Genomic DNA, 13,423 nt, shown 5'->3' with positions numbered 1-13,423 from the left:
AATTTCCCATTTAAAAATTATTATTGAGTTGTATAAGTTCTTTATATATTCTGGACAACAGTCTTTTATCAGATATATGTACTATAAATAATTTCTCTTAGTCTTACCTTACCTTTTCATTTTCTTAAAGTGTCTTTCAAAGAACACAGTCTAATTTGTCATTTTTAAAATTGGTTAGTGCTTTCTTTGATGTCCTGTATAAGAAATCTTTGCTACCCTTTATTTTATTCAAGAAGTTTTAGAGTTATAGTTTTTTTATTTTGGTCTATGAAGTATTTAAAGTTAGATTTGGTATGTGTGCTGTGTGAGACTTTTTTTAAAAATGAACAGTTTTTTCCAGCAATTCTATGCTCATTTGAAAACATTAGCTGAAGACTATCTTTTCCCTGTTGAATTATCTTGACAGCCTTCTAAAATACTGATTAAACATATATATATATGGAGGGTCTATTTTTGGACACTGTTCTGTTGATCTATATGTCTATACATTATGATACGTTTTGGTTTCATTTTTCTTCATTTCAACATATTTACATATTTTCTAAGGTTCCTTGTCATTTTTTAACCCATGATATATTTAGAAATATATTGTTTAATTCCCAAATATTTGGGAATTGCTAAGATACATTTTTGTTATTGATATTTACTTTAACTCCATTGTGGTCAGAGAAAATACATGATTTCAATTTCTCTAGATTTACTGAGATTTCTTTTACGGGCTGGCATATAGTCTATTTTAGTGGATGGCTTGTTTACATGTGCTTGAAAAGGATGTGTGTTTTCTTGTTGTTTGTTTAAGTGTAGTACAATGTCAATTATGTCAAGTTGGTTGTTAATGCTTGAGTATCCAATACCCTTACAAATTTTGTGAATACTTATTTTTTCATTACTGAGAGATGAATATTAAAATCTGAAATTATTACTATTAGTTTTGTCTATTTCTTCTCATTTCTGCCACCTTTTGTTTTACGTATTTGGAAGCTCTATTATTAGGCATATACACATTTAGGATGTTGTGTCGTCTTGATAAATTAAGACTTTTTTTTTATTATGAAATGTGCTTCTTTATTCCTGGTAATATTCCTGAATCTTAAGTACACCATTTTAAAAATATTAATATAGCCAGCCCATCTTTCTTTTGATTAGTGTTTTTATAGTATACTTCAAAAAATCCTTTTACCATTCACCTACGCATGGCTTTATTTTTACACTGTGTTCCTTATAGACAGCGTATGGTTGAGTGTAGTGGATGCTGTGCTGCATCGCTCATATTCTTCTTCAATAAAAGACTTATCACCCCAGCTTTTGAGAGTGCTGTCAGCAGACAGGCTTCAGCTTTTAGTTCCTTCGTGAACTGCCTCTGCTCCGGAGGGCTGCCTCATCACGTCTTTTGAGAAATTACATTTCTGGCTCTCGTTGACATATCAGGAGAAGATAAGGCTAATTTGAGTGTTTTGATTTCTTGTAGAATATTCCTTTTTCTGAATCACCTTTATACTCCATCTTTGTTCTGATGCTTTTATTAAATTGTATAGAAAAATCAAATAATTATCTGCAAATTTTTAAGATTTTTAAGAGGCACTTATGCCTCATGCTTTCTCTTTTATGTTAATCTATGAAATGTAGCCTTTAGGTGAGTTTTGTGTTCTTTGGACCTGGGAACAGGTGATATATGTTAATCCAGGAAGGGCTGTATTTTTTGTAAAATTCTGACTTCTTTTTAAGGGACTGATTTAGATGAGACAGAATCAAAATAAAATGCCGGGGCTGCATGGCAAAATGTGTTGGTATATTCCTATCAATAGCCTCACCAACAGACCCCAATTTATTTTATTGCTCTACTCTATGCAGGTATCCTACAAGAGTGCTTACAGAGCATAGATGAATTGTCACTTTTCAAATTTGGTAACTGATGGAAAAAGTAGGAAATGTTTTCTGAATGTGTAATAGGTCTCAATCAACTATCCTAAGCACTTTACATATGTTATCTCTTTCAATCCTACAGGTAACCCTGTGAGATCTATAGATGCAATCACTCATGTTTTACTGATGGTGAAACTGAGGTTCAGGAAGGTTAAGTGATTAGAAGTTGCGTTTCATTTCAAGCTGAGTGCTCCTCTTATCTTTCACTTTGGTTTTAACTTTTGGACATAATTAAATCCATGTTGCATATAAAGAAGTCTTTTGGTACTAATTTTTTAGAAGTCTAGAAAAAAATGTCAATTCATCTCTAGCACATATTATATTATATTTTATTTTTTTGTTGGTAAATATGTATAAAGAAATTTATAAATAGAGAACCACAATATTTGTATTTGAAGGTTATATGAACAGTTTATTCCAAATAAAGTATATGAAATACTTAACTCTGATGACCTATGTCAGAGTTGTTGTACAGTAGTATTATGTTGTACAGTAGTATTCCAATTACTAACATTCAAAACTGCACTCCTTTTAAGTTATACCCTTATTTTGAATCAAGAGACAATGATACAATATTTAAACAAATACCCAAAGGAATGACAGAGAAATGTTTGACATTGCTACAGTTGTGACTGGAGGGTCTTTTCCTACTTCAGTGTGACTATTTGCATTTAGTATTTGCTTATGTGTAAGAATAGGAGTGTGCACATAGCAAATTTTGATGTTAGTAGGAATAATGTATGAAATAATACAGCATTCTTTAATGCTATGAAAACCAGGTAAACTTATTTTTAGTAATTTTTGTTCTACTTCAAATGAATAAATTGCATGAGAAGACATATTTTAGAAAGTATATGGATTTTCATATAACAACAATTAGTTTATGATATATGAAAGATTTAAATGGCAAGACTAATGCATGGTTATAATTTCTGTTTAATATTCTATTTTTCAACCACTGCTTACTTTTACCCTACCCAAAATATATTTGTCCTTTTTTTTGTATGTTACTGACTCTGTTAGTATTAGAAGTATTTAAGGAGATCAAATGATATTTCAAACACTGGATCTTTATTTATTTCAGTCATATTTCAAAAATTTTATGGAATAATTATTAAGAGCCTAAAATGTTCTAGACATCATAAAAAGTACTAAGACTGAAGCTATTTCTACAGAGAAAAATGATCTCATGAGCTCTTTCTCAATATATATTTTTTGGAATTTTCCTAATTAGTCCAAAGTATTTTGAATGTTCAGCTTGGAAAATATAAGACCAACGTGAAGCTGACATTTTCTTCTAAGGATATCTCACCTGAGGTGAAGCAAGTAGATAGCTTTTATTGTACTTCTTTGCTTATGATTTGATAAGAATTTGTGAAGTGGGTTGTTGGAGTTGGTAAGAGAACCCCAGTAATGGTAACATTCTTTTCTACCTATTCTATGCAATGTAAGAAATAAAATAAAGAGTAAATTTGGAGGCTAAAATATCAATTATCTTATTAATAGAGGCTCTGTATAAATATATAATTTACTGTGAGAGCCAAATGGGTCTGAAATCCATACCCGAGAACTGGGCAGACATCCAACAGTCAGGGAAGTGTGCTTTCCACATGCATAGCCTGCCCAGGGAAGACTGAGTTGGGTGAAGGGAGTCCCTACTGTTGGAGGGCCAGCTTGGTCTCAAATGGAGAAAGGTAGAGCTGGGTTGAACATGTCCAGTTATTCTTCCCACATTTACTTGTCAGATACACCACTCTACTCCCCAGAGGTGGAGACAGTGAAGGAGTAGAGAGAAGATAGGAGTGTCTTTAGAACAGACTCTTTCTTTTAAAAATCAGGATTTGTTTTGGAAAAGTGGCAGGGAAGGGATGTTTTCTTTTTTTCAGAGATTATGTAATAAATACTAAAAAAAAAGATTATAGGAAAATTTAATGTAATATTTTCCTATTAGAAAAATTGGGAGGTTATTTAGAACAAAATGAAGAAAATCCTCAATTTTATAGACTCTCATAAAGATAAAGATATAGAGAATCATAGCATCAAAACATCCCTTAAAATAAGAATTTTCTATTTGTTTAAAATCTGGCTAGTACATTTGGGGCATCACCTTTGCTCTAAACAGTAAGTTTAAAACACAATTTAATAATAAATTTAACTAAAATTTTGCTTTGTCAAATAGGCCTAATTTAACAGTGTCACAATGGTTTTTAATTTAATGTACTCTGCGTCATCTTTCAAATTATACACTATAGAATATCTAAGCAGCAAGATGTTCCCACTCAAAAAAAGGCCCAGTATATTAGTTGGGGAAATACTGAGCTAGTAAAGTTTTACAGGTTCCCTGACTTTGACTATGGGACTTCTTAAAATATTTAAAATTTGAATATAAATTGTGAATATCCTAGAATCCTCAAAACTTACTTGACTCCTTTCTTTCACAAACTATTTCATAGGACCAATTTTGTTTGAGTCAAGCTTTGGGAAATGTTATTTTTTAAATTTTTAATGTTCTTTCATGTAGGTTATTTTAGCTTGTTCTAAAAGTTGCCTTCTCAGGTTGGCAGAAAGATCAGAATACGAGAGATGAAGAAATTGAGATGTTAGGTTATGTCATCAGCTCAAGACACAGGACTAGAAAGCCTGGGAGTCGAACTCGAGTCTTCTGATTTCCGTGCTGTCAGACCTTCCATTGTGGTGTTACTTTTCATGAAATATAATGTAAAGTCCTTGTACACAGATCAATACAGTTATTGAGGGAAAAGAAAAAACATAACTAACTTAAGCATTTAATAATAATATTGTAATGAGAAATTGATACTATTCAAAATAAATATTTAGATGTACTCTCCCTCACTGAGTTGCTGCGTTAGTTTGGAGGCACGCAAAAAGGATTGAATGACAACGTTTTGTGTGTATAATGGTTTTCTTGACCCTGCATCCAGTTCATTTCTCTTTGAGATAAGGTACTGAGTGAGGTGAAATCAATTTTTCTACAAAAACTCTGACATGATATGAATAAAAGAATTTCTCTCTTGCTCTCTTATATTAGAAAACTTTTCTTTCACTCACTTAATGGTTGACAATGAAGGGCTCATGGATATGATTTTTAACTAACAATTAGATGAAAATTACTATGCAAGAAATTGTGAAGAAAATAAACATGAACCTGATCCTGATTTCTGAAAAGCTATTTCTTGTGAAACAGAAATTGAATAAATTGGTAATACAACCTCTCTAAAAGTGATCTTATAATTTTGATGCTAAGGGCTATACTCATAAGAGCTTCATCTTCTACTCATTTGCATAACATTTTATGGTTCAAGCATCCCCTTTAGCTGAAGCAGTTAATCTAGAAGAAATTTTGAGCAAACTTTGCATATCAGCTGATGGTAAAGGATTCTACTGTTTTGGGTTCTTTCATTTTTTTTTTTTAGGAGTGTTTTTGTTCAGGGTTGCTATTTACTAGCAGTTGAAAATCATATGGAAATGCATGGGATTAAAGTCTGTTTCTGGGACGATTTATGTGCAAGTAAATCCTGTAAACCGTCACCCCAAAGCATATTTATGGCTTCAAATTTTTCTCGGTTTTCACTACTCTTCTGCAGAAAGGAAGCATCTCATTTTGGATTCACGTCCTCTGAGAGGGAGAGAAAGTAGTCAATATGCATTTTTGAGGATATTCTCTCAAAGTGTGCTCCCATTATTGAAATATTTTTGAAGCCAAAATACAGACAATTGTGTCAGCATTCAAGTCTTTCCATTAGTTAGTTGAGGAGGACAATTCCTACACTCTGAAATGTGTTGACTTGACTCCAGGATAAGTAGCTATAAAACCAGATCACTTTTTATTTGAGAAATTGGAAGTTGAATTGGAAAATAGAAGGAGGTTGGAAAAGATGTTCTATACAGATTTGTTTTTTAAGCTGTTTTGGTTTCACTTGGTGCAAATCAGTTTACCTCACTTGAGTCTTAGATTCCTAATCTGTGAAATAGAGGTAATAATACATACCTCCGAGGGTTATAAGGATTAAGTAAGATAGAGGTTTTAAAATAAGCTAGCATGAGGCTTTACACATAGTGGACACTCCATGAATGCTGGCTGCTGTTATTGATTTTAGTACAGGATATCTTTTAACCTGAGAATCCAAATGGAATGTTAAAAACAACAACAACAACACCACCACATTATTTTTTAATTTAAGATTACCATGGAAGCAAACAAAATAGGCTTCTGAAACTCTTTGAGACAGAGCTATTTGGAAATGACTTTGTTCTTTTCATTAACTTTGTTTATGTGCACATAATGCACCTTCAATTTTAAACCAGAGTTTTCAACTATCTCAACTAATAGTTATCAAACTTTAAAACAATATGGATGTCCAGGTCCCCAATTGACACCACTTAAACCAGAATCTCAACGGTGAAGCCTCTGGGTTGGTAATTAAAAAAAAAAAAAATCCTCAAGTGAGGTGAGGGGCAGCCATTAATAAGCACTTTTGGCCTACCATTGATCTAGCTCCAAGATTGATGTATCATTTTTATAAATTGTCTGCAATAAGACAATCAAATTAGGTTAAGAATATGAGTAGTATCTTAGGCTGTAATGCTTAATTATACTCCTTAAATCTTTTACAGTCTGGGTTATGGGCAAGATTAGAAATTTGGCAATAAAGTCAAGTTTAGCAGAATCTGTATAATAGGCTGTCGGGAAGTCCAAAAAAATGTAAGCAGACATGGGGATTTTTATTTAGACAAACACTAAAAAATGGTAGGTTATTGATTATTGATACACTTTGCATTTTACTATTTAAAAAAATCATGATCAACTTCTTAATTAAGGCTGACCTCAGAATATATTAGCAAGTGAGGATGAGCAAGCCCTGGGACATTTTTAGGGCTGCTTTCTTTCCTGTCAACCACCTGCCAGGAGGCTTGCTTGGGGACTGGTTTACTTAGCCAGAAAGAAAAAGGAAGAGTTCCATTATCAGATCAATTTCAGATTGACTAGGTGCCCAAACTGGATGATGCAGAGTCAAAGTTTGCTGATGATGCAAAGCAAACTTTGCCTTGGAAGCCCTGGATTTAATCAGTGTTTGTGATCTTAGATCATATTAACATCCCCCAGGGTAGTCGGCAGTAGCGGTGTTCATTTAGGGCATCAATCTTTCTGCCCATGTTGGAGTTTAAATCTGGACATTTCAAAGGACTCTTGCAAAAGTAATCACAATGTGGGTAATGTGATTTTTCATTCCTCTGTGGTTTTAGATAGCCGTCATTTTGTATAAAACTAGCATATCCTCAATAACTGGAAGAATATATTTCTCTTTGTAAATATGTATCCATTATAGGGAATGTATACACCGACACATCTAGATGGCATGTGTAGATAGTATATATCTCTCGAATTCTAAAAAGCATAAGGTTATAGTTAATATATATCACTACACCTCCCTCTTCCCTCCCCAAAGACTATACATTGGTCACAGTATCAGTGGAGACATATTATGCTGTAACATGTCCATGAACTGATTAAGGAAACCACAACTGACTATTTGCTTTGCTGGAATCTATTCAGCAACAAATAATTATTTTAACCAATAATATTTGGTCCAGCGAGAAATCTAATAGTACCTAAAGGAAGAAATTGCCATCATCTGGGATAGTATATACATTAACATGTGGACTACTGTTAGGAGAATGATAAACATACAAATGAAAATGTTTTCCAACATTATAAAACACAGTATTAAAGTACTCTTTAATCTTGGATTTATGACCTACCTTGAGCTAAAAAAAAATATGCAGATCATCTGGTTTTCTCTTTCTTTGTTCTTAATATCAGACTGAAACATTTCTTTTGGCATATGGTTTCAAACTGTGAGATCCTTTGTTTGTGCAGTCTTGTTTTACTAGACTGCATACTCCTCTGAGTATGCAGTAGAATATGCTACAATAGTGAGAATGTATTTTTTACATGCTCAATGAATTTGTGTTGAATCAAGTTATGCCATGCAGTGTTGTTTCAGGTAAATAGTAGTTTCCTTGCTCTTAATTTCTTTAAAAAGTAAGACTTTTGTCTTATTAAAGTATATGTTCTTATACATAATTGTATGATAAAGATGTTGACGTTTCATACATTTTGAAGATATATTCAGGATATATTAAGATATTTGCTTATTATAATGGATTATATTAAACAGTGCAATTTTGTTCATGAAGATCAAAACAGTTTAGTTTTACTATACAAATTTTTTGATAATTTTATAGAAAAATGTTAACAAAAACTTGGAAGAAAAACAGTACATATGGCAATGTTCCTCTGTCTTTAATTAATTTCAAAACAAAACAAAATGCATGTTTAAGGAAGCACTTATAGCCTAGAATTATTTTCAAAAATTAAAGAAATTCTTATTGTTTTTTAAAAAAATTGATATTGCCTCATGAGTAGTCAATAAAGATTAGTCAGATTCAATGTAAGCATTTTTGCTGTTTTTAAGTCTAAATTACTTATTTCCCCAAGCTCATAGTTGGGTATTAATAAATATTAACTAAATTACTGTAATCTTTTACTCCTTCTTTACACCTCTGTTGTTTATTGTCCCTTTTGCAACAGAACAAGGAAAGTAAATTGATATAAACCTTTTAAAGTTTGGAAGTGTGTACTCAATGCCTTTAAAAATGTTCATAAATTAATGAAATAATTTATGCTTAGGTTATAATCAAAATTGTATACATATATTCATGTACAAGACATTCATTACATCTTTTAACATGCAAGGAGACCATGAAAAATGAAAAAAAAGTTAAATTTCTAATAACAAAACTATTAAATAAATCGTGGTATATCCATATTGTAGAATATTATATGTTTTTTTAACTCATATTTTCAAAGGCATGAGAAGGTCTCATAACATAATGTTACCTGAAAAACTCAGGATTGTGGGCTGTTTACATAATATGGTCTTAGTCCTTGGGATGTGGTGACAGCAAGCATTGTTAAGTATGGCATTGTGTGTTTCCATACATCCAGAAGGAAATGTATCAGATCTCAAAAGGGATTATTGCTGACCAATGGCGCTAAAAGTAATTCAGAATATCTTCCTTATGCTCTTCTGTATTTTTCCATTTTTTTACTTTAAACATGTATTATTTTGTTATCAGAAAGATGTTACAAAAGAAAACTGTGCCACTGCTTTAGCTCAGTAGAGATAACAAAGGACCCCAAAAGCATAATTTTTTGTTGGTAACTGGAGGAACACAGCTTGCAAGGTGACTGCTCCATAGCTGAGAGAGCAGATCATCCTAGTCAAACAGAGGAAGAGGAAAGATATTCAGAAGCCTCCACTGACCTCATGCCAAACACAAAGGCTTTGTGTCAGCTCTGTTATTCTCAAGTTCAGCAGCCTTGGTAGCAACAAATATTTGGTTCATATCAAACAATAAAAAAGCTGATGCAATAAAGTTTTAAACACCATAATATGAAAAATAATTTAACCCTTTTTGGAAGCAATTGGCAATAGACATCAAGAGCCTTAAAAATGTTCATATTTTTGGGCTAATTTCAATTCTGAGGATAAATGCTAAGGAAAGAGCTCCAAATATTAAACAAATTTATGTATAAACATGTTTAGTGAATGTTGTTTTAAATGGCAAAATATTAGATAAGAGCTAAAAAACTACTAGGGGAATCATTAAATTAATTACAGGATATCTACAAACTATTGTATAGACTTTAAAAATAAAATTTTGAAAATGCTTAATATATGTTAAGTGAAAAAGCAAGATGTAGCAATGAATCTGCATAATGAATTTTAATAATTTTGCATAAAAAATTTGCAGAATGATTGGATTGAAAACAATTACCTAGAAAGAATTTACTCCACTCTCTTGGCTTCAATAAATGGAAGTGGATGTGTGGGTAAGAGATGAACTTTGGAGCTAAACAGTGTTCTGTGGTCTGAATGTTTGTGGCTCCCACAAATTCATCTGTTGAAGTCCTAACCCCCAAGGTGATGGTGTTAGAAGGTAGGGCTTTGGGAGGAGGTTAGTTCAGGAGGACAGAGCCCTCATAAATGGATTAGTACCTTTATAAAAGAGGCGTGAGAGAAAACCCCTTCCACCGTGTGAATTCAGAAATAAGATGCCGTCTGTGAATGAGGAAATGAGTTCTCACCAGACATCAAATCTGCTGGCACCTTGATCTTGGACTTTACAAACTCTGAGAAATAAATTTCTGTTTTTTATAAACTACTCAGTTTATAATATTTTGTTATAGTGACCCAAACGGAAGAAGACACAGTAAAAATGCTGGTTAGAATGAACCTCATGAAAATTTGAGATTTTCCTCCAACATTACTGATTTTATTCCTTCCCAAGCCAAATGGTCAGATCATATGGTTAGAGGACTGGCTGGCTCTCCCTGAATCACTGCAGTATATTTCAACAGCAACAAAAACACAGAGGCAAAATCCAGTGAAGTAACACAGGAACTGTGTGTTTTGTTGTTACTACTTTGTCACAAATATTTAAAGGTGGTTTTTATTAGGTACATATTATAGAACAGTGGTGTCTTGTGATATTTGTGGAAAAAAGATTTAGTGGTTAGATGAGTTTGGAAAATCATTTCTTTCACGGAGATTCACAATGCACATTGGTCCAATAAAGTCTCAAAGACATCCAATAGTAAAGAAACTCCTTTGCCTTTGTTTACTCAGTGTCTTCTAAAGGTTTTTGACAATAAATTATAGTTTATTTTGATGTTTTCTTGTTTCTAGAAACATCAATTATTATCCCACAAAAATAATACATTTAAAATGTTACTTTAAAATGGTTTAAATTTTATATTAAAAGGACAATTATGTTAAGAAGAGAATTAACTTGGAGTTCATCAATGGTGCATATAACTGTATTTGGTAAGTATTGACAAACCTGAAAAAATATTTCTGAGGTCTTTATGATTATTTTTTCCATTGAAAGTCAAAATGATTTGAAAATAGCAAATAGGTTCCTAGGCCTTACATGGCTGATGGCAATTTGTTGCACAAATTTGCACCAGTAGATAATCAAATTTTTATCACTCATTTCAAGCTGATTACATTCTTTGAAGATGTTCTACTTTTTCTTGACTTTGCATCCAAGGCACACATTAGCTGGGCAATTGCTTGCAGTTTTTGTTTTCCATTCTCTAGCTTTTAATGCCATTTGAAGATCCAAAAACTTTCAAGAAGCAGCAAAGCAAGAAAGTACTATACTGCTAGCTAAAAGAAAATAAAACCATTTTCAAGCTATGCTTATTCCTCCAATTTCATGGATGCTAAAATCCATGAACGGGCTCCATCTCAAGGCCATCTTGAGCAGAATTACACTGCTTTGCATCTAATGTTGGATTTGTCCACCTGGGAGTCTTTTTCCTGGGAGAGTATTTCTTATTAAAGATGAGCAGCCACATTTCCCAAGATGAGCTAAACTTTGTAATGGCTTGGGTTTTAGACACCTGGCACGATATGCTAATATAAACAAAATTGCCTCTCTGAAAGAGTAACAGCATCCTACGGGCAAAATAAAACCTTGCTATGCCTTTTTACTTTTGTTGCTAATTAAAATTATCAAGCTAATGAATAGATTTCTTGTCCTGTATAGAATTTTTATCTTTCCTTATTTAAGTACCATGAACACTTTAAAACTGTTTATATTTCATTTGTGAAGAGAGACCACTTGTTAGCCTAAAGATCAAATGAATGGCTAGATCGTGAATGAAATTAATATCAATAATATGCTTTGTTGTCTCTAAAAATAATCCAACAAAAGAAGGCAGCTTCAAAGTAAGACCCAACCTGCTTTTAGTTAAATTGTGATCCTATTAAATAAAAGACCCTAACTGAACTTGTTGGAGGCATCATCTATCAAAATGAAACAAAAATTAATTAAATAAATATCTATCAAACTCACATGTATTAATCTTATCTTATGGGCTAGGCACTCTGATAGATGTTGGGGAGATACAAAGTCACAGTCCCTTTCCTAAAGAGGCTACACTCAACTAGAGAAAAAGTTCAGTAAATAGACAATCATGCCATGTTTAGTCTCAGAGAGTAGGGATGGGGTGGCAATTCATGAATGTTTCCCGAGGAAGTGAATCTGAATTGAGTTTTAAAAGTGACTGATAGGCAGACCTGGTGAGCTGAAGGGATAGGACATTCCAGGTAGAATGTACAGTATGTGCAATGATGCAAGGTGAGAAAGAGCATTTTGATGTCTGACAATTGAGAATAGTTAGAATACGGCCAGAATGTAAGGGATTGGCACAGAATGAGGCTAAAGACGTGAGTAGGAACCACAACACAAGGAAGCTTATATACCATGTTAAGGAGTTTAGATTTTAATTTGTAGCCAATAAGGGTCATTGACAGATCTTATTCAAGGATCTATGAGATCAGGCTCTATCAAGCAAACAGTTATGTTAGGGTGGCTGGCATACAATATATCAGATGGTGGAGGTGGTAAAGTGTGTACGTGTGTGTGTGTGTGTGTGTGTGTGTGTGAGAGAGAGAGAGACAAAGAGAAAGAGAGAATCAGGGAGGGAGAGATTTATAGGGCTTAGCAGTTTAGCAGTGGTAGTGGTGGAGAGTGGATGTCAGGATGTGAAGGGCACACACTACAATGTTGGTAGATGAAAGTAACATTCCTTTTTGTTATTAGGAATAATTCACCCATTTGGCACCAAAGGTCAGAGTTTTGCTCTGCTCGTTCAAGGAAATAGCAATTTTTTTTCTTGTGGAGAGACAAAAAGGGGGATGCCTCTGGGATTCAGGTCTCAGTCTGGGTGGGGAGGACACCTCTTCTCCTGCTCTGTCACTCTGTCTTCCTTGATAGATTTGCTTTTCTTCTTCAATTTTAAAATCTCTTTTATGTCTTTACACTTTTATTTTTTTCCATAATATAATGTAAAATTTTTCTCAAAGTGAAAAATGCAGCTGATTATGAAATCAAAACTAAAGCTGCGTTGTGCTGAGTTTACAGCTTTATTGATCAAATGCTCGGACATTTCCCTCCAGTGCATCCTTCGTAGAGCTGTCAGATTCTTTCCTCTTAAAACGTGTTTGTCAGCCTTCCACATATATAAAATAAATCTTTAGTGACCCTTCATTGCATATCTGATATAACATTATTTCATGACACACGGTGATAGTTTATTTTTCAAAAATCATTAATACTATGTGGGCCCCAAATTTTCTTAGTATCTGTCCTGATTTTTTGGATACCAAGGGTTCTTTAGAGATAAGCAACAGAACTCAATCTACTAACTTAAAAGTAAAGGTGGTAGAGTGTGGGGATTTTTTGGAAAGGTTCAGAAGTCAGTCATTAAATGCAGGGGCAGGAAGTATTGGCCATGCACTGAAAGCTATGAGAACCAGGAATTGGAATGTCTTGCACTGTTTCTTCTTCCAGGTCTGCCCTACTATGCTCTCTTAGCCCTACTCTTCTCCATGTACCTGTTTCA

This window comes from Eulemur rufifrons, chromosome 29, assembly GCF_041146395.1.
Source record: "Eulemur rufifrons isolate Redbay chromosome 29, OSU_ERuf_1, whole genome shotgun sequence".
In the NCBI taxonomy this organism is placed as follows: domain Eukaryota; kingdom Metazoa; phylum Chordata; class Mammalia; order Primates; family Lemuridae; genus Eulemur; species Eulemur rufifrons.
This window is presented reverse-complemented; position numbering follows the sequence as displayed.